At 49.0% G+C, this 20,701-nt stretch overlaps 1 protein-coding gene across 1 annotated transcript in view; it reads left to right on the forward strand.

Annotated features, from left to right (window-relative positions):
• Fgd5 (FYVE, RhoGEF and PH domain containing 5) overlaps nt 1-20,701 on the forward strand; it is a 101,488-nt gene that overhangs the window by 11,215 nt on the left and 69,572 nt on the right. The gene's annotated exons all lie outside the window — the stretch shown is intronic.

A 20,701-nucleotide genomic window follows, 5' to 3' on the forward strand; every position in this document is an offset into this window, starting at 1 on the left:
TTTGGAAGTGCGGGTGGAGCAGATAGGGAACAATGGTGGGGTTTCCCTCCAGCTGAAAGCCCCTTCCTTAGCTTACCTGGCCTGGCTGCACACTTTACCATATGTGCTTTTACCACTCTGGGTACCCTGATCTGAGTCATCCCCCGTTTAATAGAGGAGCCCCAGGCCCCAGGGTTCTTTCTTGTATCAGGGAATCTGCCTGCCTGGTGAGTACTGCCAGGAATGTCTGGGGAGCTGTAAGGAAGCTAGAAAGGGCCATGGCTGCTGCTGGCCTGCACTAGACTGGGAAGGCTTACCACTTCGTTCCTAGGAGTAGTCCATGTGGTTCCCACATGGACTCATCTTCTCCAGGGCTGAGAGAGGAGGGCTCTCTCAGTTATTTCTGTGACATGGAGGTGAATGGCAGTAGATACCAGCACTGGAGAGGGACTGTGTTTAATATGGACAGTGAGAGGGGTAGAGGCTGGACCTCTTTGTACCGGTGAAAACAAGACCAAATTTGAAATAATCTTCAGGCATAACATGCAGTTGCCCAGCTAGCTCATTCTTGACTTTCCCTAGTCACTGGGAACTTACCACTTCCTTGTAAGGTGTACGGTTTTTCCTCCCGCCGCCTGGTCTGGTCCCGCCGCCGTGCCAGCCCCAATTAACACACTGAGACTCTGTATTTGATATAATTCTGTTGGCCAGGTACTAGTTTCTTATTGGCTAGCTCTGTCTTAATTATTAACCCATATCTGCTGATCTATGTATTTCTCTTACCAGGGAGCCGGCCGGCATACTGCTTTCTCCAGACTCTCCATCCTGGCTCCTCCTTCCTACTTCCTCTTTCCTCCTTATCTCCTAGTTCCGCCTATTTAGCTTTCCTATTGGCCAACAGTGCATTATTCATTAACCAGTATGAGAAACATATACAGAATGACATCTCCCATCACTTCCTAGTGTGAATAATAGAAAGTTTTGTTTTCTTTTGTTTCTTGGTATAGCCCTGGCTGTCCTAGAACTCACTATGCAGATCAGGCTGGCCTCAGACTCAAGAGATCTGCCTGTCTCTTTTCTCCTGGGTGCTGGGATTAAAGACATGTGTCATCACTGCTTGTCTGTAATGAGGCAAAAGCTGTGCCCATCTCCTATCCCCACCCTGTTCACACCACCTCTTCACTTGAGGCCGTGAAGATGGCTGGTTTCATCTTTGGGATGACAGCCTTTCCAAGAGTAAGACACACTTCTGTGGAATCACAATTTTACTGTTGAAGGTAGTTTCTGACATCACTGAGTCCTGCTATGGAAGAGAAAACTAAGGGTCTGAGAGGAAAAGAGACTTGCCTAAGATTTCACAAGTTTGGGAGGGATCTGTGCTAGGACTTCTTGACTCTTAAGATTTTGTAGTGAGTTATGCTAAGGGGAGCCAGGTTTGGTTGTATCCAACCCCACAGGTAGCTCCTCCCCCTGTAGTGTATATATATGATGCCCCCATGGGGTTGTGCAGTGCACAAGCACTTGGCCATAGCAAAGGCCACTGCCTTCTGTTCTTTCTCCTCCCCAGGTATAAAAGGAAAGGTCCACAATAGGGAATAAAATATCTAAGAGAATGCTAATGGTACTGAGTCTCGACTGTGCACTGTGGGCAGGCACTGTGCTGGCTGCTTTCCTTGTTGGCTTACATCTGGGACTGCCATCAGGGCCTGGCCTGAAGAGTCCTGAGCTATCATATTCTGAGCTGCAAAAGCACTCCAGCCCGTCAGATGCTGTCCCACCAGGGATCTGACTGGGTGGCTCTCAATGCTAGTCAGAGAGCTTAGTTCTCTTCACTTCCTGTTGGGAGACAGATGAAAACAGGAGAAAATCCCTGCTCCAGGCACAGCAGGCCTGGGCAGGTGGGAGGCCCAGGATGGTATGGGGTTTCATCTTAATGGGTGTTGTGAGTGAAACAGAGGGCATACAGAACACAGGTGCAGCTGGGTGCCTGGGGTTGGAGAGCAAATGAGGCAGGTGGAGGGGAGGCACTTCTTCCTGCCTTGTTTAAAGTGAGGGTCAGAAGCCAAGATCATTGCTGAGATCTCTGAAGGAGGCAGGTGGAGCCTCCTGAGATGCATCCTGACCAAGGTCCCTGGATGAGCTGTGTGCTCAGGAAATGGCCGTGGGCCCCATTTGCCTCTGTCGGGGGCAGGGGGGAGGTGTTCTTGTTCAAGTCAGCTTATTTCACCTCAAAAGGGAATAAAGGAAACTTGGTGTGACTGTGGGGATGGTTGGGGCTGGAGTAAATAGCAAGTAGGTAAAAGTAGATTAAAATAAAAAAGTAAGTTAGCTTAGGAGCCATATGGCTTGAGATTGCTACTTGTCAGGCTGTGGACCTCAGGTGTGGTTTCTGAATCAGGTAGAGGCTAGTCCTGGCCACTGAGACCTGATTTACCATGGTCAGAGGACTCAGAGCACTTGGAAGGCACTGAGACTTGTGGCCTAGAACCAAAGCCACTTTCCATTGAAGATATGCTCCTCCAAGAAACCGGGGCTGTGGTGGCACCATGTTTTTAATCGCAGCAGGCCAATCTCTGTGAGTTCAAGGCCTGCCTGGTCTACAAAGTGAGTTCCAGGACAGGACAAACTCCAAAGCTACATAGAGAAACCCTGTCTTGAAAAACCAAAATCAAAAGAAAGGAAGGGAGGAAGAGAAGGAGAGAGGAAGGGAAGGAGGGAGGAAGGGAAGGAGGGAGGAAAGAAGGAAGGAAAGAAAAAAGGAAGAAAGGAAGGAAGGAAGGAAGGAAAGAAGGAAGGGGCTACTTGGGTGCTTAGGACCTGGCCTTAGACCTGAAGCTGGCACAATCTGGGCCAGGAGAAATGGGGAAGTTTCCTGTTTGCAGTTGCTTCCTTCTGGCCCTGAGCACAGAGACAGTACTTGACCAGGGAAGTAATAGAAGCCCCCTGTTATTTCACCAAGTACAAGTATGTGTTTGTAATGGAGTTTGCCAGCTCTTAATTTGAAATGTATCCCCGATGGATACTTTTTAATTTTTTTTCCTAAACAGACTCTTCTTTCTAGCAGGATGCTGTGTGGCCTCAGTAGTCAGGAGCCTCTGTTGGGGACTTGCAGCTTTCCCACAGGACCTGAGCTGGATTTCTCTGGTGACATGGTACTTTTGAGCCTGGAAAAGAACTGTCCTTTGTTAAGTGACTAGTCTGAGGTTATAGTCCTGGGTGCTTCCCATGCCAAGGGAGGCTGATCTGGCCCAGCATGCAGCATGGTCCCTTGTCCTAGACACCCCATTTCAGACTGCCTGGTCTTAGATGTTGACGAGCTGGCTTCCTTTAGCCTTGTGCTTCGGTACAGGTTGCTCCTCTGTGTCATTTGTCCTCAAGGTTTACTGTGGGAATATTGAAGGCACTAAAAAGCCCCACGTTTGTCAGTGACTGCCCTTCTGCCTGCTTCCTAGCCCTGCTGCACCCCTGCTGCAGTGGTGACTGGCTCTTCCCCTCTGTCCATCTGCTTTGGGGATGCTGAGCAGTCCACACAGATACCGGCAAGTTGCCACTGTGCCTGTAGATTTCTCAGATTTACCATCCTGTTTCTGGGGCCCTTCCGATGCTTGTCAGCCTCATAACATTGAGTCTGAATCCTGGCCAAGTGATCTGCAAGCATCTGCTGCTAAGAGGTGAATGTAGGATTTGAACTTCATTCCTGTAGATGTTGTTTCTGCTCTGCCTGGTCCTGCAGACATTGAGCCTCAAATAAACACACCGATGCTTACATTAATTGGAAACTATTTTGCTGATGGCTCAAGCTTCTTACTTGCTAGCTCCCTCATAGTTATTAGCCCATAACTATTAATCTATGTATTTCTACATGGCCTTATCTTACCAGAGAATGCCGGCGTGACCTATCTTCCTGGTAGCTACATGGCGTCTCCCTTGAGGCCTCTCTCTGCCTCCTCTCCCCAGCATTCTCCTTGTCTGGTAGCCCTGCCTATACTTACTACCTTGCCATTGGCCAATTAGTATTTTATTATCAACCAATAAGAGAAATGCATATACAGAAGGACATTCTCCCATCAGATTTCAGAGATGCTGCATCTGGGAGGGAGGATTAGGGTCCTTCCTCATGGGTGTGGCACTCTATCTCTCTGTCTCTGTCCGTCTCTCTCCCCACCCCCTTTCTGCCTATATATGCCTTAGTGCTCAGGTCTCCATTTCAAGATTTTAGACTGGAGAATTTTGGCCATGGAGTATGGTTTTATCTTCTCTAATGCTCCCATGAAGGCCCAGAACTATAGATTACAGGCTGGCAGTACTAATCTAGAGCCCTGGGCAGCACTGCCTTTGACACCAATGCCAAGACCAGGGGTCAGGATTCTACAACTTCACTGGAGCCAGTGCCTGTTAACATGGTGATAGCCAGAGCCAGGCTATATCTTGTGGCATGCAACTAGCATGCAATCAGCAGTCCCCACTTTCTGATGGGAAGACTGAGGCTTGCTGAACTAACACTGGATAACCTCTGTCATATAGAGAGTAAGTCACCAAACCAGGATTGGAACCCAGGCCTGACTCTCTGTTCTGGGCTGTTTCTACTGCCCTTTATTTTCCATAGTGAAAAGGCTACATTCTGGTGTTGCTAACCTGACCCTCCGAGGGACTTGCTGGAGCAGAGAGGGTGCTCCAGCTTTGTTCCCAGTACTACCCTTGCTCAGGGGTCTGGAGGACTCCAGGGAATGCAGAAGAGGGAAGTGCTTTCCTGTTTGATGACCCATGGATTGTAGTGCCTCTGGTGATGTGCTAATGGTGTACTCCAGACCATGATGGGGACCCTTGGCCTCTGGTGGTCACCTGTGCCTGAGGGACAACCAGGAGCTCTGGGTTTGGGACCTGCCACTTGCACAAGATCTTCGTGATCACCAGGGGAGTTTGGGGAACAGGGACTCTGTGCTTGTGCCTGCAAAGAGAGTCATGAGCACTGAGGGACAAGGCTCAGTTCACTCTGATTCCCCTGCACAGACAGTGCCAGTCACTCTAGTGTTCCATGTGGACCAGGAGGCTTGGGACAACCAGGGAGGGGCTGCCTTGATGGGCTAGGGGTGCCAATGTGAGAAGCAAGTTGTTTTGTACTAGATCCCATGATAAGTAATATGCAGGAGAAAGGTGGGCCAGGGAAAGGGAGAAACTTGAAGGATAGCACAGAACAGTGAGATTTCCACATATGGACAGAGGACAGAGAGGCAAGAACAATCAAGAAGCATCAGACTCACTGCAAACAACTTGTTTCTACTCAGAAGCAGCCTCAAGGCCTCTATTGTGGAAAACACTCATGTTAATGGTAGACATGGAGAATGCAGAGAGGAGGCTGGTCGAAAGGATTAAACTCAGACTTACTCTTTCTCCAATGTCCTGTTCCTATAGGGCTCAGTGGAGTCACCCTGCTACAGACACTTGTGGGACTCTAATCCCTTCATTTCTGTCCAGGTTATGGGGTAAAGCCTGCCCTCAGTGCCTGTGGTCTAGCTGACAGAGGGACACTTGGAGGCCAGGGGATCCAGGAGGATCTCAGTGTATCCAGTCCTGAAAGAGCAGCCTGTACCTGGGGAGCCATCAGGTGGCTCTTGGTAGAGGAGCAGGATGCTGATGGACATGGGAAGTCTGGGGAAAAGCAGAGCCTAGAGCCAAGCATGTGTCTGTGATGTGAGATGTTCGGTGTGTGGGATAGCTGGGGACGACTCTAAGACAGTCTGCATGACTGAGCATCTCTGAGCACAGGAAAGCCAAGGTGTGCCTCATACAGGACATATGATAGACACTGCTGGCAGGTGGGGCCTGGAGGAAAAGACATTGCAGGTATGTTAGTTCAGGGCTGATACTGTAATCAGGGAGGGCAGGGTAGGAATGGGGCTCGGTCTCCAGGACATATGCAGTGCCTCCTTTTTCAGCAGCAATCCGTTCTAGTGCCCTGTTAATGGCTCCTGTCTTTATCTTCCTCTTGTGAATCTTGGACAGTCTGCCCAGTTCCAAATAAATGTTGGGTTTGTTTCCCATAAAAGACAGAGGGGGGAATCATAAGAGCTCAAGTCTTTAACATGAAAGTTAAAAGAGCAGGCTGAACAATAACCCTGAGATTGGAGGAGCTGAGTCTGCAGGCAGGCTGACCAAGAAGTCTAGCGCAGAAGCCAGCAAGGCCTCTCCATCCCCATCCAGCCGTGCACCCCCAGCATCTGTGCACTGCAGTGACTGCAGACCACTCCCATCCACCACTCCACAACCGGAGCTACAGCCATTGCTGGTCCCTGTAAACAAAAGTGATTTGTAGCCTGAGTGAAAGGCCAGAGAGTGGCTACTTGGCCTCCTGCTGATGGCCCCATGGTGCTGAGAGCCATGTGGCAGGCCTTCCATCTCCTAGCGTGGTCTACCTCTATCATTATGTTTTTGACAAATGAACTCATGCAGCGCTTTCATTAAATTCCTTCGGAGGGACCTGGAATTGCCATAAAGATCATCAGAATCTCAAGATCAGCACGTGCGAGCATGCGGCCGTGCGGCTTGTTGAAATTGACGGATGAGAATATTCAGTTTTTAATTTTCTGACTTAAAATAAGACCATCTGCAGCTGTTTCTTTTAGCAATAATTTTTAATTAAATGCAATAAAATTTACAGGGAACAGCCCTAATAAGAAAATTGTGTCAGGAACAGGCTTATTGGAACATCACTAGTGTGATATTAATCCCCTCCCCCTGAACATTTTTTTTTTTCTATAATGTAGATGAAACCGTGATTGTTAATCACGACGTGATTTTCACTTCATAAAGTCAGGGCTTCCCTGTGGGAAGACACGGGAATCATTCTAGCTAATAGCAGACAATTTCGTGGTAGGAGTCCGTTGGTAGAATGTGTAGAATGGTTGCCGTGACCAGCTGAGCCCCAGAGGAGGAGAGGGGCTTTGTTCCAGCCTGTTTTTGTGTGGCCCTCACTTGTCCCCACTTGCTCCATGGGATGAGCCTGTCCTGTACCAGACCTATTCAGGGAGAAAAGTCAGTGGTAGCTCAGATAATCATTCAGTGTCTTGATGTTGCCACCACTGTTCTGCAGCAGTAGGGAGGCAGAATGTGACCTAACCTGGCAGAGCCGCTGCTGTCCCCAAGGAGAAGCAAGCAGAAATACACATGTCGTAGGTCAGCAAGACCCATCCTAGCTTCCAAGAAAGAGAAAAGAGCCATGTGCTAATTAGAGAGCAGCTGCTGCCAGGGACATTCCAAGCAAGGCAATCAGGGAAGGCTTCTCTGAGGAGGTGGTACTTGAGGGGATGCAGGGCATTGGTCAGCTGTGCTCAAGGAAAGGGCACTCCAGGTGAAGGGAACAGCAGGAATGGAGGACCTCGATCCTGAGGCTGAGAAGGCAGGAAGCTAGCTAGACCCGGATGTGAGAAGCAGCAGGGAGGGTGAGGCCGGGACAGACAGGACCTTGGATTTTACCTGAGTGAAATATTTCTGCAGTGGCATGAGGTTCTGTTGGCCTTTAGATTTGGGGTGACCCCTGTGCATTCAAGGCTTAGTCCTCAGCTTGGTGCTACTGGGAAGTGGTGTGGATTGTGTGTGTGTGTGTGTGTGTGTGTGTGGGCACGCATGTGCGTGTGCCTGTGTGTGTGTGTGTGTGTACATGTGCCACAACATAGATAAGGAGATCAAAGGACACCTTAGGTGTCCATCCTCACCTTCCACCTTGATAGGGACAGGGTCCTTCATTGTTTGTAGTCTGGCCTGTGAGCCTCCAGGGATTCCCCTGTCTCTGCTGCCTTCTTCCCTTCAGGGTGCTAGGATTACAGATGCCAGCACTACTGTATTCAGCTTTTACATGAGCTCCAAGTGTTCGAACTTGGGTTGTCAGGCTTGCATGGTGAGCACTTTATCCACTGATGTGTGCCCAGCTCCAGTGGTGAGAATGTAAGCAATGAGGTCAATAGAAGGTCTTCTAGCACACAGGCTTGATGGGAGATGCCATTATGTATATATGTTTCTCATACTGGTTAATGAATAAAGCCCTGTTGGCCAATAGGAAAGGAAGATAGGAGGGACTAGGAGACAAGGAGGAAAGAGGAAGTAGGAAGGAGGAGTCAAGATGGAGAGTCTGGAGAGAACAGAATCGCCATTCCTCCGCTCTCGGTAAGACCACGTGGAAATAGGTAGAAATGGGTTAATAATTAAGACAGAGCTAGCCGATAAGAAACTAGTAACTGGCCAACAGCATAATATCAAATACAGAGTCTCAACATGTTATTTGGGGCTGGCGCGGCAGCGGGACAAGACCGGGTGGCGGGTGAAAAAAACTGTACGCCTTACACAGGCTCTTCCTCCTTCCTCTTTTGTTCTCTGGCCACAAGGTGAGTAGCTTTGCTCCACCTTGCAAGGGCTGTGATTCCTGCCTCACCATCGCAAAGGGGCCAATGAATCATGAGATCGACCTCCTGTGGTAGTTTGAAAGAAAATGGCTCCCAAAGGGAAAGGCACTATTGGGAGGTGTGGCCTTGTTGGAGTAGGGTGGTATTGTTGGAGGAAGTGTGTCATGTGAAGGCGGGCTTTGAGGTCTCATATATGCTCAAGCTGTGCCCAGTGCCTCAGACCATTTCCTGTTGCCTGCAAGTCCAGACCTAGAAATCTCAGCTCTGTCCCCAGCACCATGTCTGCCTACACACTACCATGTCATATGATGATGGTATCATGATGATAATGGAATGAACCTCTGAAACTGTTAGTGAGCTACCTCAATTAAATGTTTTTCCTTTATAAGAGTTGCCATGGTCATGTGCCATGCCTGTGCGGCCAGAGTACCGAGCTTGGCGGACAGTGTCGGAATTGAAACACTTAACAGACCACCACAAGAAGTGAAGAGGAAGTTGCTGCCTTTTATTACAGAAAGTAATGAGCTTATATACCCAAGCCAGGGGACGGGCTAAGCATAGGAGTAAGTCATGCACCACCCACACCTGGGGTCAAGGCACAGGCACTGCACACCGGAAAGTTATGAAGAACAACCTTGTTTGATCAACCTTGAGAGCACGGGAGCTCTACAGCTGGGTGGGGAGGAAGAGAGCTGTAAGGGACAAGGACTTAAATTTCCCAACAGTCATGGTGTCTCTTCACAGCAATAGAAAACCTAACTAAGACACCTTCCAAAGCTAGCCAAAGTGAGCCTCTGTCTTCATAGATTGGTGCTCTCACGTGTTATTACAGTAATGGAAGGCAGGTTCACAGAATCCAGAGCTGTCCCCATCATACTGACACTCAGGATTATTTTACTGGGGATGTTGTTCAACCAGGTTGGCAGATCATTTGAAGCTACAGCAGAGCTGTCTGCTAACCAGAGTGGATATCTGCTGTCTCTAATGTGGATTGAAGCCTCAGGTCTGTCTTTGGCTGTGTTGTTTTGGCCTCGGGTCTCTCTCCTTCCCCTGACCGCTGTGGAGTGAGTAATTCTGAGTTGCTCCAAGTGACTTTATAGATGGTGTTGACTCAGCCACTTTGTCAGAGGAGGGGAAGGTGGTGAAAAAACCGGGAGGGGTCTGAACAGGACTCTTCTGTAAGAAACACTTTGCTCCGTGAGCCGTGGGGAGCTGTGCAAGGTTTTAGAACAAGAATGAGCCAGCACAGTCAATGTCCATGGAGAAACAGAAGCTTCCAAAGAGAAGCGTCTGAAGCTAGGGGTTGATGCTATGGCGGCAGGGCCAGCTGGTCCATCCTGTGTGGTGTGACGGTGCTCTGCCACAGCTGTAGGCATGGCTTAGAGAGGAGCAGTCCAGAACTCGGTTGATTCTGAACTCCCCAGTGTAGAGGAGCTCAGGGTGGCTGATGGAGTTTGATTGCCACCCACGGCCCAGGGGTGGTGGGCAGCACAGCAGCAGGAGAGAAAGCACTCACGTGGGCTCTGACGCTACCTTTCATTGAACCTGAGCTCCTCTTGTCCCTCCTGTTCTACTTCATGTCTGGGCTTCCAGAGTAGTTGTAGATGATACATATCAAGCACTGTCTTGGGCTTCCAATGGCAGCACTGCCAGCCTGTGCTTTACAGGGGTGCCTGCTGTACTTGTGAGCCTTGTGGAGCACATGATGTACCCTAACACTGTAGATAGTTCTGTATTAACTATCACCCTGAGATACAGACTGTTTTGAGTCTGTATTAACAGATGAGAAATTGAGGCATGAAATGGTCAAGTAAAGCAGCTAAAGTCACTTAGCTGATCCGTATTAAGTCCAGAATCTTCTCCTGCAGTTCCCAGCACCACACCCCTAGTTTTGTGGCAAGGAACCCACTCACTCTATGAGTGTCACTGCATTCAACTTGTCCTGTTGGCAATAGCAGAGGAAGAAACTGAGGTTCTGCTAGTTTCTGCTAATGGCAGGCTTTGTAAGGCGGTGAGTGCTGGAACCAGGACCAGAAGGGGCGTGTATAGAGGTCTGGGTTCCTCCCTCTTTCTGGTTTAAGCTTGCAACCTGGAACTAATTCCACTTGCTTGGTGAAGGTAGGATGCTGCAGTGGAGTTCAAGTCTTTAGAATGTCAGCAGTGTCCAGAATAAGGCAACCTAGAACTACTGCACTCACTTGTTTCTAGCTGAGGCTCAGTGTGTACAAGGTCCTGAGTTCAAATCCCAGTAACCATCCCCCCAAATTCAAATACAGAGAGAGTAACTAACACCCACCATCACAGGGTTAAAGGCACAAGCTATGTGCAAAGTGACATTTCCTCAGAGTGCCTGGCCATGCTTGGGAAAAGCTCTTGGATAGCCTATTACCCATGTCTTCTAGATCTTTCTACTTGGGGAAAGAATGTCTGGCTCCTTGAATACCCAGGAGCCATGGCCTTTACAGGATATATGTGGCCCTGAGCCCAAGAACTATGTCAGCTGTTTCAGAAAGTGACCAGTCTCCCTGGTCTTGGAGGTACAGTGTGAGCCTCTGATCCTGTTCCTGTGGATGAACATCTTGGAGAGAGATTGTTTTTTTGTGGTGATGTGGCTGGTCTCCATGTAAACAGACCAGATCTCCACATACACAGGGTTGGTCCAGAGTCCTGGCTAGAACTCAGGGGGAATTTCTCCAGGTTAAGGCATGACCTAAGAATTTGAAATTTCAGACTTGCTTCCATGATCAATTAAGAAAACAAGTTACAAAACCCCAAATCATATTTTGCAGTAATACAGTAGAAGCTACTCAAGGACCTTAGTGCAGGCAGTTTTCCTGTCCCAGGAACTGTTTCCAAATCACCATGCAGAGACTTATTCTCACCCAGTAGCTCAGGCTTATTAGTAACTAGCTCTTACATTTTAAGTTAACCCATATTCCTTATATATGCTCTGCCATGTGGCAGTATCTTTATTAGCACAGCACATTCATCTCCTGCTTCCTCTGCCTGGCCAACAACCCCAAACTCTGCCCCTCTATATCCCATCAGTCAGTTTGGCTTTCTGGCCTGGCTTTATCCTGTGCAGCTTGTTTATTAAACTAATCATAGCGATGTGTATTCACAGTGAACAGAAGGATTATTCCACAGAACTTTAGTTTTACTGTGATGTATTAGACTTGTTCAGCTGGGCTGTACTGGGAGGTGATGAGCTCCCCGACATGGTCAGGAATCAAGCAGAAGGGAAAAGATCTACAGATCAGGAAGTCAGAGCTCTCATTGCCTTCCTTCCTTCCTTTACTAGGGATTGAACCCAGGGTCTCACACATGCTAGGCGAGCACTCTACTACTGACATGAATCCCCAGTCCAGCCCTTTTTCATTTAAGTTTTATTATTTTTTGTGTGTGTGTGTGTGTGCGCGCGCGCGCGCACGCGCACGCATGTGTGTGCATGTGAGAGAGAGAGAGAGAGAGAGAGAGAGAGAGAGAGAGAGACTTGGTATGCATGTGGAGGTCAAGAGACAGTCTCTCGGTTCTCTTCTACTACTGTGAGTCCTGGGGATTGAACTCATGTGGTCAGAATTGCAGAGCAAATGTTTTTACTAGATGAGCCCACTCCAAGCTCCCCTCCCCTGCCCTTTTTCCTTTCAGTTTTTGAGATAAGATCTAAGTTGCACAGTAGAGCCTTGGGCTCACTCTGCAGCCGAAGAAGACCTTGTACAGTCAGCCCTCTTGCCTTAGCCCTTGAGCATCAGGGATTACAGGCTTGCACCACAGGCCAATGGGAACGAGGGCTGCAGCGCTGAAGTAATTGCTAACAAGGGTCGTAGTCATGGGAACTTGCATATTATGGGGCCACCTGTGTGTTCCTTAGGGCTATGCAACCAGCTGAGTTCAAAACCCCCAAGTTCTGTGTGTCCTTAGGTCAATTACTTAATGTCTCTGTGCCTCAGTCCCTTCACCTATGAAAACAGAAAATGGCATTATCTTAGGAATTGTTTTGAACTTTGAACGCTTGCAGGGTGTTTCAAGAGTGTGGAAGCTGTGCTCTACGCTTTTGCTGCTGTGTCTGTGGATGACACTCTTGGCAGACTGCTATGGCTCCTCCTCTGAGTTTGAGTAGCACAGTTGGAATACCCCATTTCATCTCAGAAGAGCAGGGTTGTCCTCTTTTAAGAAGAGCACGAGCCGGGAGCACAGGGGGCATGTGTTTCCATTATACTCCCCAGGAATTCATTCAGTGGTCTACAGAGCCTCGTGTCTCTGCCTTGCACTCTGTTGGGGAGAATTCATAGGTGTGGCAGGGGTGAAAGTCAGTGCCAGGGGTATAATTCTCCCCTCACCACCTGCTACAAGTATGAACACAAGGGCCAGCAGTGAGATGACCTAGTGGGTGAACGCATGCTCACAGCCAATCCCGGTGACCCGGTTAGGTTCCCAGAACCCACATGGTGGGAGGGGAGAAACGACTCCCCATGGTGTTCTCTGACCTCTACACATGTACTGTGATATGTGTCACCCAATAATAAATAAATAAGCAAACTAAAAATGCATGAAAATAAACTAATCCAAGTATAGGGGAAAGGCCATGCCCTGGCTGTGCCACCTACTACTGTTTTAGCCATCTTGAATCACTGACATTCCTGGTAGTCCTAGTGTCCTGAGCCCATTTCATAGGTGAGAAAAGCAAGTCTCAGAGCTATGCCATGGTGGAGAAGGCAGATGGGCAGACTGGGTTGTCTGAGTTACCTCTGCTGTGGGGATGAGCAGAGAATGGCCTAAGGACATCCTTTCATGTCTCTCGGATCTGGATGGTAAACCTCGAGTGCTCAGAAGGTTGGAGCCTTCTGGTAGCAGCACATCCCCGTGCACTTTACAGTTTGCAAAGCGTTCAACTCTGCTGGTTCTGAGTACTTGCTCAGGATTCCAATGAGGTGCTGGCAGGGACAGACAGAGGACATTAGGGCCAGGGATCTGTTTCCTGTGCCAGACTTCGGTTAGCAGCTCTCCCAGAATACCTCAGACTCCTCACTGGACATGGGGGGTGACAGAAGCAACTAGGCTCTGTGGGGAAACTAGGGTTTGGCATGTGGTTGGCTGTCAGTGAATTAACGGCTATCGGTACAGTTGTGCCTATAAAGAAGGACCTAAAGAAGTGAGGGTTACATAAGACTCCACAGGAGACAGCAGGACGGACCTGAAGCTCCTAGAGTGTGGAGCAGGGTCATACTGCTTAAAGGTGGCAGCATTGGACTGAGAGCTCAGGGCTGCAAAGCCCCTGTGCCATGTGTCTTGAGATTGGCCTCCAAATAAGAACAGACCCTGGCTCTGACCTAGGATAGAGTGTGCAGGCCTCAGCCACACCTGGAACTGTCCTGGGTGGTCATGGAAGACAGAAGGATGATGTCAGTGCTGGGAGTCTCTGACCATGCCCCCTTTGGGAAGCCCCTCACAGATGAATCTCCATCTGTTTCTAAGGAGGTCCCTGTTCCAAAGGCAAACTTCCTGGCTGGCCAGAGGCCAAAGGTCAAGGCCAGTTCAGGACTGCAGAGTGAGTCAGTAGATGATTCTTGGGATCAAGAGTTCAGGCAGCTGGTTACTTTCTGTGATGAAGAAGTCTTGTCCCTCTGAAGGCCCCGCCTTTGGTAAAGGATGCAACCAAGGAGAATGAGCTACTCTGTGACCTGTCTGCACCTTTGTACACAGAAGTCTGAGGCAAGAGAGGGGAGAAATCTGGGCTGCTCTGTAAATGCAGAGGGGAGGCGGGACTTCAGGGTGATTGATGCATGGAGTTTGTCATCTGAGAGGGGGATTTGGTCACTCAACAGGAGGCACTCAGTCCTTTCCTCTCCTTGCCTAGGTTCTTATCCTGCCCACCCATGTGTTCATGGAGTCTCTTCCCTACCCACCACTGACAGCTCATTCCTGTGTCCTTGGCATTTCCTGAGGAGGGTTTGGGGCCTAGCTGGTGTTAGGTGAAACACCGTCAAATCAACTGCTGTCTTCTGAACGCTGTGTTGTGAGAGGCCTTTGTCATCTCACACATCCTATACCTGAAAGACTTGACCCTGAAGTCCCCAGCCAAGCATCAGTACTGCCATAGTGGGTTCAGTCTCCAGGAAGGGACAGTTGTAAATGCCTGATGGCATTCACTCAGCCAAAATCAGCCATGTTGCATGTCCTGAGAAGTGTGGGGAATCTAAAGACTATTCTTTCTGCAAATACCTGCTGAAGCAGGATAGAGGAGTCTCTTGGCAGAGAACGCTAGCAAAGGCAGTGACAGGAAGAGGACCCAGGCTGGTGAGCAGCCTGTGAGCCAGGTCCCCAGAAGCAAGGTGCAAGGAGAAAACGGGCATAGAGCCTGGTCTGGCGCCCCTGGTGTTGGGAGCAGAGGCTAGGGTTGCAACTCCAGTCCAGTGCATTTCACTGTAGGCTCTGCCCTGAAAGGGCAGGAAGCTGAGGCACTGAGGGCTCTTTATGACTCCTGCCAGAGCAGATCTCACCCTTTTCCTTGCTTTGCACCCTGGGCAGGGAAATGTGGTCAGGCATGAAGGCATGTCTCCCTAGAAGCATTCTCAAGCTTTCTAGTAGTGGTATTTGAGCTACTCCCAGGACACTTGAGAATCTGGTGAGAATAAGGGGGAGAGGGTTTTGCAAATGTGAGGAGCAGGAGCATGCGCAAGGTCAGGTGCCCAATGGCAGATTGTTCCATGCAGGGACAGACTGGTGCAGACAGAGAGCCCCAGCTCAAAGGCTGCCTGGAGGAGGAAAGGCTGGGGGTGCCCAGCATGTCACCTGCCAGAACTACTCCAGCCTCCACCACCCCCTGCCCTTGCTGTATAGAATGATTGACTTGTCCTGGCCTTTTCCAGCCTCCACGGAAACATGAGTGATTAACTATGAACCTTTCACGCCCCCCCCCCACAGTTGCAGAAAGTGGAGGGTGAGCAAGACAATGTCCTCAAAGCCTAGGGCCTGGCCAGCCTCCCAGTTATCCCAGGAGAGGGGACTGCTCACCCCAAGGCTGCTTCATCAAGCTGCATTTAACCCACAATGCCTTGGTGACAGGCATGTATTAACCTTCTTTGAGTGGGCCAATTAGAGCTAATGGCTGGGGGCAGGGTGGTACTGAAGGGGTCCTGGCCTCAGAACCAGCCTTTCCCTGCATTTTGTAGCCTTTCTTGAGTCTTAGCCTTCGTCCCGCCTGCCCCGTCCATCCCTTTCTCTTTGCTCTGGAAACCTGCTGCTTTTCTTGCAAGTCCAGCCCCTGCCCCTAAGCGGAGGCAGTGATTTTCTGAAGTGACCAGTTATCAGCATTCATAAGATATCATTTCTGGTCCACTATCCAGTTTTAGGCTAAGAACCTTGGGTCGCCCTCTAAGAGGCAGAATTGGCCCTGTCTTACATCAAGGCACTGCAGCTCTCTGCTGCTTGCCCAGTAACCCTTTCTGCTGGGCCCTACTTCCTGGGTTCAATTTTCCTGTTTACACAATGGAGTATTTGGCCATGTGATCCTAAGGGCCATGTTGAGTCTCGGGTGTACACTTTCTTTCAGTTGCTGCAGCTTAACATACCTTTAATGGCTTAAAACCATATTTTTTTTCCTTGTCTGGGTTCTGTAGCTGAGAAACCCTGTGGCTTAGCTGGGTTCACTGCATAGGGTCTCTCACTGGACTAGTGATGTCAGTCAAGATGTCAGTGAGCAGAGTATGGATTCTGGAATTACAAATGAGAGCCATCATGTCAGGCAAGTTCTCAATTGTAAAGACCTGTGTGGTTGGTCTGATCTATCCAGCTGTGTGGGCCCCAGAGGAGCCGCTACTGTCATACTCTTGAGGCCAAAGATTTACACCCAGCCTCAGTGGAAAATACAACAGTCCAAAAGGTCTCTCTTTGTGCCAGTCTCCCTGCATGAAGACTCACCTGAATCTGTTATTTAAGTCAGGTGGTCAGGGTGTAGTCAGACAGTCCTACCTGAGATTCCCAACCCTGCACCCCACCTCAAGTGGTGGGGAACAGCCTCCCATGCACCAAGCCCCACTTCACCTCTGCAACCAGTGTTAGCTGTAAGCAAACCGCTTGCAGGAGGGACAGTATGGCAGAATGCTCTGCATCAGATGGCCCTAAATTCATTGATACACAGCAGAAAGAATGCAGGCAGAGGGGAATCATGTTTGATCTGAAGAGGTTTTATTGCACCAAGGATGCCTGGCTTTCCAGCACCTCCCCTCATTCTCAATACTGGAGGGGGAAGCACAGGCCTCAGGGACATTCTGTGTTACTTCCTAGCTTGTAGCCAGAAGAACTTATTATACTGAGTCTTAGTGTCTTTGGTGAGGAAGTGACCATGTGACTGTGGAATTTGAGGACTCACCATGAGGATCAGATGGTACAGTCATGGAGGGGAGGGCATCTGTGGACCCAATTTTGCTTACTGTTAGTGGCTATGGCTTGAGCCCTGAGATGTCATCTATGGGTCCTGGGAAGCTGGTTGCCATGAGGACAGGTCCTCCTCTGGAGCATCCTGTGACAATCTGATTAACGTCAAAACATGGAGGAGTAGGCATATCCCAGAGCCACGGTTGAGATAGTCCAATGGGGTGAGGGCATCAAGCCAGCCCATTTGGTGCAGAAAACATTTTAAATGCTTTATAATAGGTCACGTGTAGGCTGGCAAGATGGCTCAGTAGGTAAAGGCACTTGTGTGTAAGCCTGGTGTACAAAGTCTAATCCCAGATCCTGTAAGGTAGGCGGAGAGACTCCAATCCCAGAGTTGTCCTCTGACCTCTATATGTCCATATGTGTGCATGGAGCTCACACCATGCAGGTGTGCACCCCTACTTCTTAGATATATACATCATTTCCCTTTTTTTCTAGACACTAATGGAGGCATACTGGATATTCTTTCTTCAATAGGGCACATAGCCCTGCCCTGTTCTTTTTAGAGACTGCAAGGAGTCAACACCTACTTAACTACCCATGGCTATCTACTTGTTTCCAGGTTTACACTGCCCTAAAGCACCTCAGTTAAAGTTTTCTATATTTAAAAACATGTTTGGATTGGGAGTGGTGGTTACTAGGGGAAGCTGAAACATGGATCACTAGTCCTGCTTGCCTACAGAGTGAGTTTAAGGCCATCCTGAGCTATAGAGTAGGGCATTGTCTCAAAACTTTAAATGAAACAAATAAAAAGCCCTAAAGGGACTGAGGATGTAATATCTCAGTGATAGATGTTTTACCTAGCATTTTTAAAGCACTGGGTTCTGCCCCCAATACCTAACACACAAAGTGTAATTGGAGTTGAACATGAAAAGCAACTATACCCACCATGTGTTCTTGTAGACTGTGAACATACATGGTACATTTAACATGGGCATAGCTGTGCCATGCATCCAGGGTGCTCACTTGTTTATTTCACTTGACTCTTTTGTCCTTCAGTGTTAGTGAACTCACTACAACGGCTGGTCTTCCTTGTCAGCGTGACACATCTGGAAAGAGGGAACCTTACCTGAAAACTCATACCCAACAGATTAGCCTATGGGCATGACTATGAGACATTTTGTTGATTGCTAATGGATGGACAAGGGCCCAGCCCACTGGGCTATGTAAGAAAGTACACTGAGCAGAAGCAGGAAGCAGGCCAGAAAGAAGCTTTTCTCTTTCTCCTTGACTCTGCTCCAGTTCCTGCCTTAGATTCCAGTAGATTCCTTCCTTGGCTTCCCTCAGTGATGAAATAAAATAAACCCTTTCCTCCCCAAGTTGTTTTTGGCCTTAGAGTTTTTTCACAGCAACAAAAAGGCAAATTAGGACACTTCCTGAATTAGCAAACATCCTGCAGAGACTGGCTATAACGAGTTTTGCAGATGGATCAGCAGAAAGTAACTGCACAAGACAGTGAAACAAACATTTCTTCCAGTAAAGGGCCCCACTTATGCTGGTGCCCCCTAAAATTCTAATCAGTCTGAAACGTTTCCTCTCTGGTTACATCATGGCTGTCCTAACATAGCTTATCCCTCCTGTGTTTGAGGCCATGCAGATGTAAACAGTGTATACTGCTGCCCAGAGCAAAATGCTTAGAGTGGTATCTGTGGCTACCTCCTGGTTTGCATGTTTTCTGGACTGTTAAGAGTGCAAATTCTACAAGTTAGCTGTGGTACAGTAGCATGACTACCAGGTACCTCAGGTACACACTGACCAACACATTGCCTAGAACTCATGCACGAATTTTAGTGACCCTTTGCCTAAGTTCAGCTTAGTGCCAGGTTTTCTTACATCTCATGTCTTCATGTAGATGTGGTTTTGCTATTCTTCAGAGCACTCATGTGAGTCTCTGCCTGTCTTGTGCTTGGACTGTCTCCACAATCAAGATGGAGGGTTGAGGGTCACCCATGCTGACATGTTGCTTTTTGGACTGATGGCCAGAGATCACCTGAAGCTCAGTTGGGCCTCCTGGGAGGGGAGCTTTGTTACATGGAGATTATGCATAAGCAGAAAGACAGGGTGGGCCATGGTGGCTCATACCTTTAATCCCAGCACTGAGAAGGCAGAGGCAGGTGGATCTCGGAGTTTAAGGACAGCCTGGTCTACAAAGCAAATTCTAGGTGAGACAGGGCTACATATTATTAAGACCATGTGTCCCCACCCAGCAGAAAAGAAAAAGAAATGAAAGAAAAAGACAGTGACAACAGGGGAATTGTCACTGTGAGACACTACCATGTGTGTGCCAGATGGCCAGTCTCCATTTCTGGGCTGCCTCTGTTGCTGCAGGGTTGACGTGTGTTTAAGGATGCCAAGGCTGCTGGATTAAACCCTGACCTGCCTTGGCTTGTGTGGAATCATGGGAGACTGGTGAGCAGAGATGGACTGTGTGAATAATTCATAATTTAGAGACACAAAGGACGGAGGAAGGAGATAAGCAGGCTTAGTTAAGGAGTGAGCTGTCTTAAAGAAAAGATTTCAGAAAGATAGGAGAAAAGTCATACCAAAGGACATGGCTAGAACTGTCCTTCCCCCTTATCTAAAAAGGGCACTTGTGGGGGAGGAGTTCTGAGAGCAGTTGCTGTCAGGGGCCAGTATGATCTAGGGCCCCCTCCCACATACTCATGCCTGATGGGGTGGGGGCAGGGGTGGTTAGAGGTTCCCTGCCTGGTCCTCCAGGGTCCAGGGTGCCAGGCTCCAGAGCATGCTTTCTGTAGTCCTCCTTGGAAGAACATCAATGATGCTGAAAGCCAGATGTCTGGCTCAGTCCTCTGCTCAGCAGGGTGCTCATCTGAGAGCAAGTGTGGGGTGTGGGGCATGCTTTTGTCTAGTGGTGTCTCTGCTCAGGCTGCAGCTTTGTGAGACCTGGGGGACTGCAGCTACACACTCGAGGGTAACAAGCCAAGTTGTCCTCAGAGCAACTCACAGTATCCCCAGCTAGGCCTTCCACCCCTGTGGAAAGGCCCCAGAACTCAGGGTGGCGTCACTAGCCTTGTGTACCTGACCCCTGGCAGGGGTCCTGGGCTGGAATGGCTTTCCTGGGGGATAGGAATGTGTGAGCATGCTGTCCCAGAAACAGAAACAAGCTTGAAGGGAGAGGTTTTAGCTGCTGCACTGTCTTTCAAGCCTGTGAGGATGCATACTCCCTTTCTAAGCTACTCTTCCAGGGAGGGGGACTCTAGAGCCACCCTGAAGGCTTTCCTCACTCATCCATTCTTCAGCTTCTCTGTGCCCCTCAGTCTCTCAGAACCAGTCAGTGGATGTCACCTCATTCCTTTGCATACCTGAACATCTATGTCAATGTCTCCCTAAGACTATACTTTGAACCACGAGCCTGGGTTCCCTCCTATTTGTCCTACACTCCCCAGAATGCACCGTAAGCCCATAGCTTTGCAAGCTCTACTATCCTCCTTGGTCTGTGGCAGTGGGTGTATTACCATGCCACCATTCCCTGCTAGACCATAAACTCCTCGGGCAGAGATTTGCCCTCTTTCCTTTAGACTCCTTTAGACTTTCCTGCTGAATGCTGTGTGGGAGGCAAAGGGTGGGGGAACAATGGATGTCAGAGCCAGATCTCTCCATCCACAGGGCCATGGGCTGATTGCTCCAGCAATGCTCTGGGTCTACTTCCTCCCCACTGTACATACAGAAAACAGGGCTGTATGTATGCATGCATGCATGCATGTATGTATACACACACACACACACACACACACACACACACACACACACACACACTTTTTATCAAGTAAAGCTTCATGCGCCTTCTTAATTTGAAAATCCTGAGAGTTGAATGCTTGGTACTTCTTCAAGAATGAGAGTCTAAATTGGTGACTTTCCTTCTTGGGTTC

This window comes from Phodopus roborovskii, unplaced genomic scaffold (assembly GCF_943737965.1).
Source record: "Phodopus roborovskii unplaced genomic scaffold, PHOROB, whole genome shotgun sequence".
Taxonomy (NCBI): domain Eukaryota; kingdom Metazoa; phylum Chordata; class Mammalia; order Rodentia; family Cricetidae; genus Phodopus; species Phodopus roborovskii.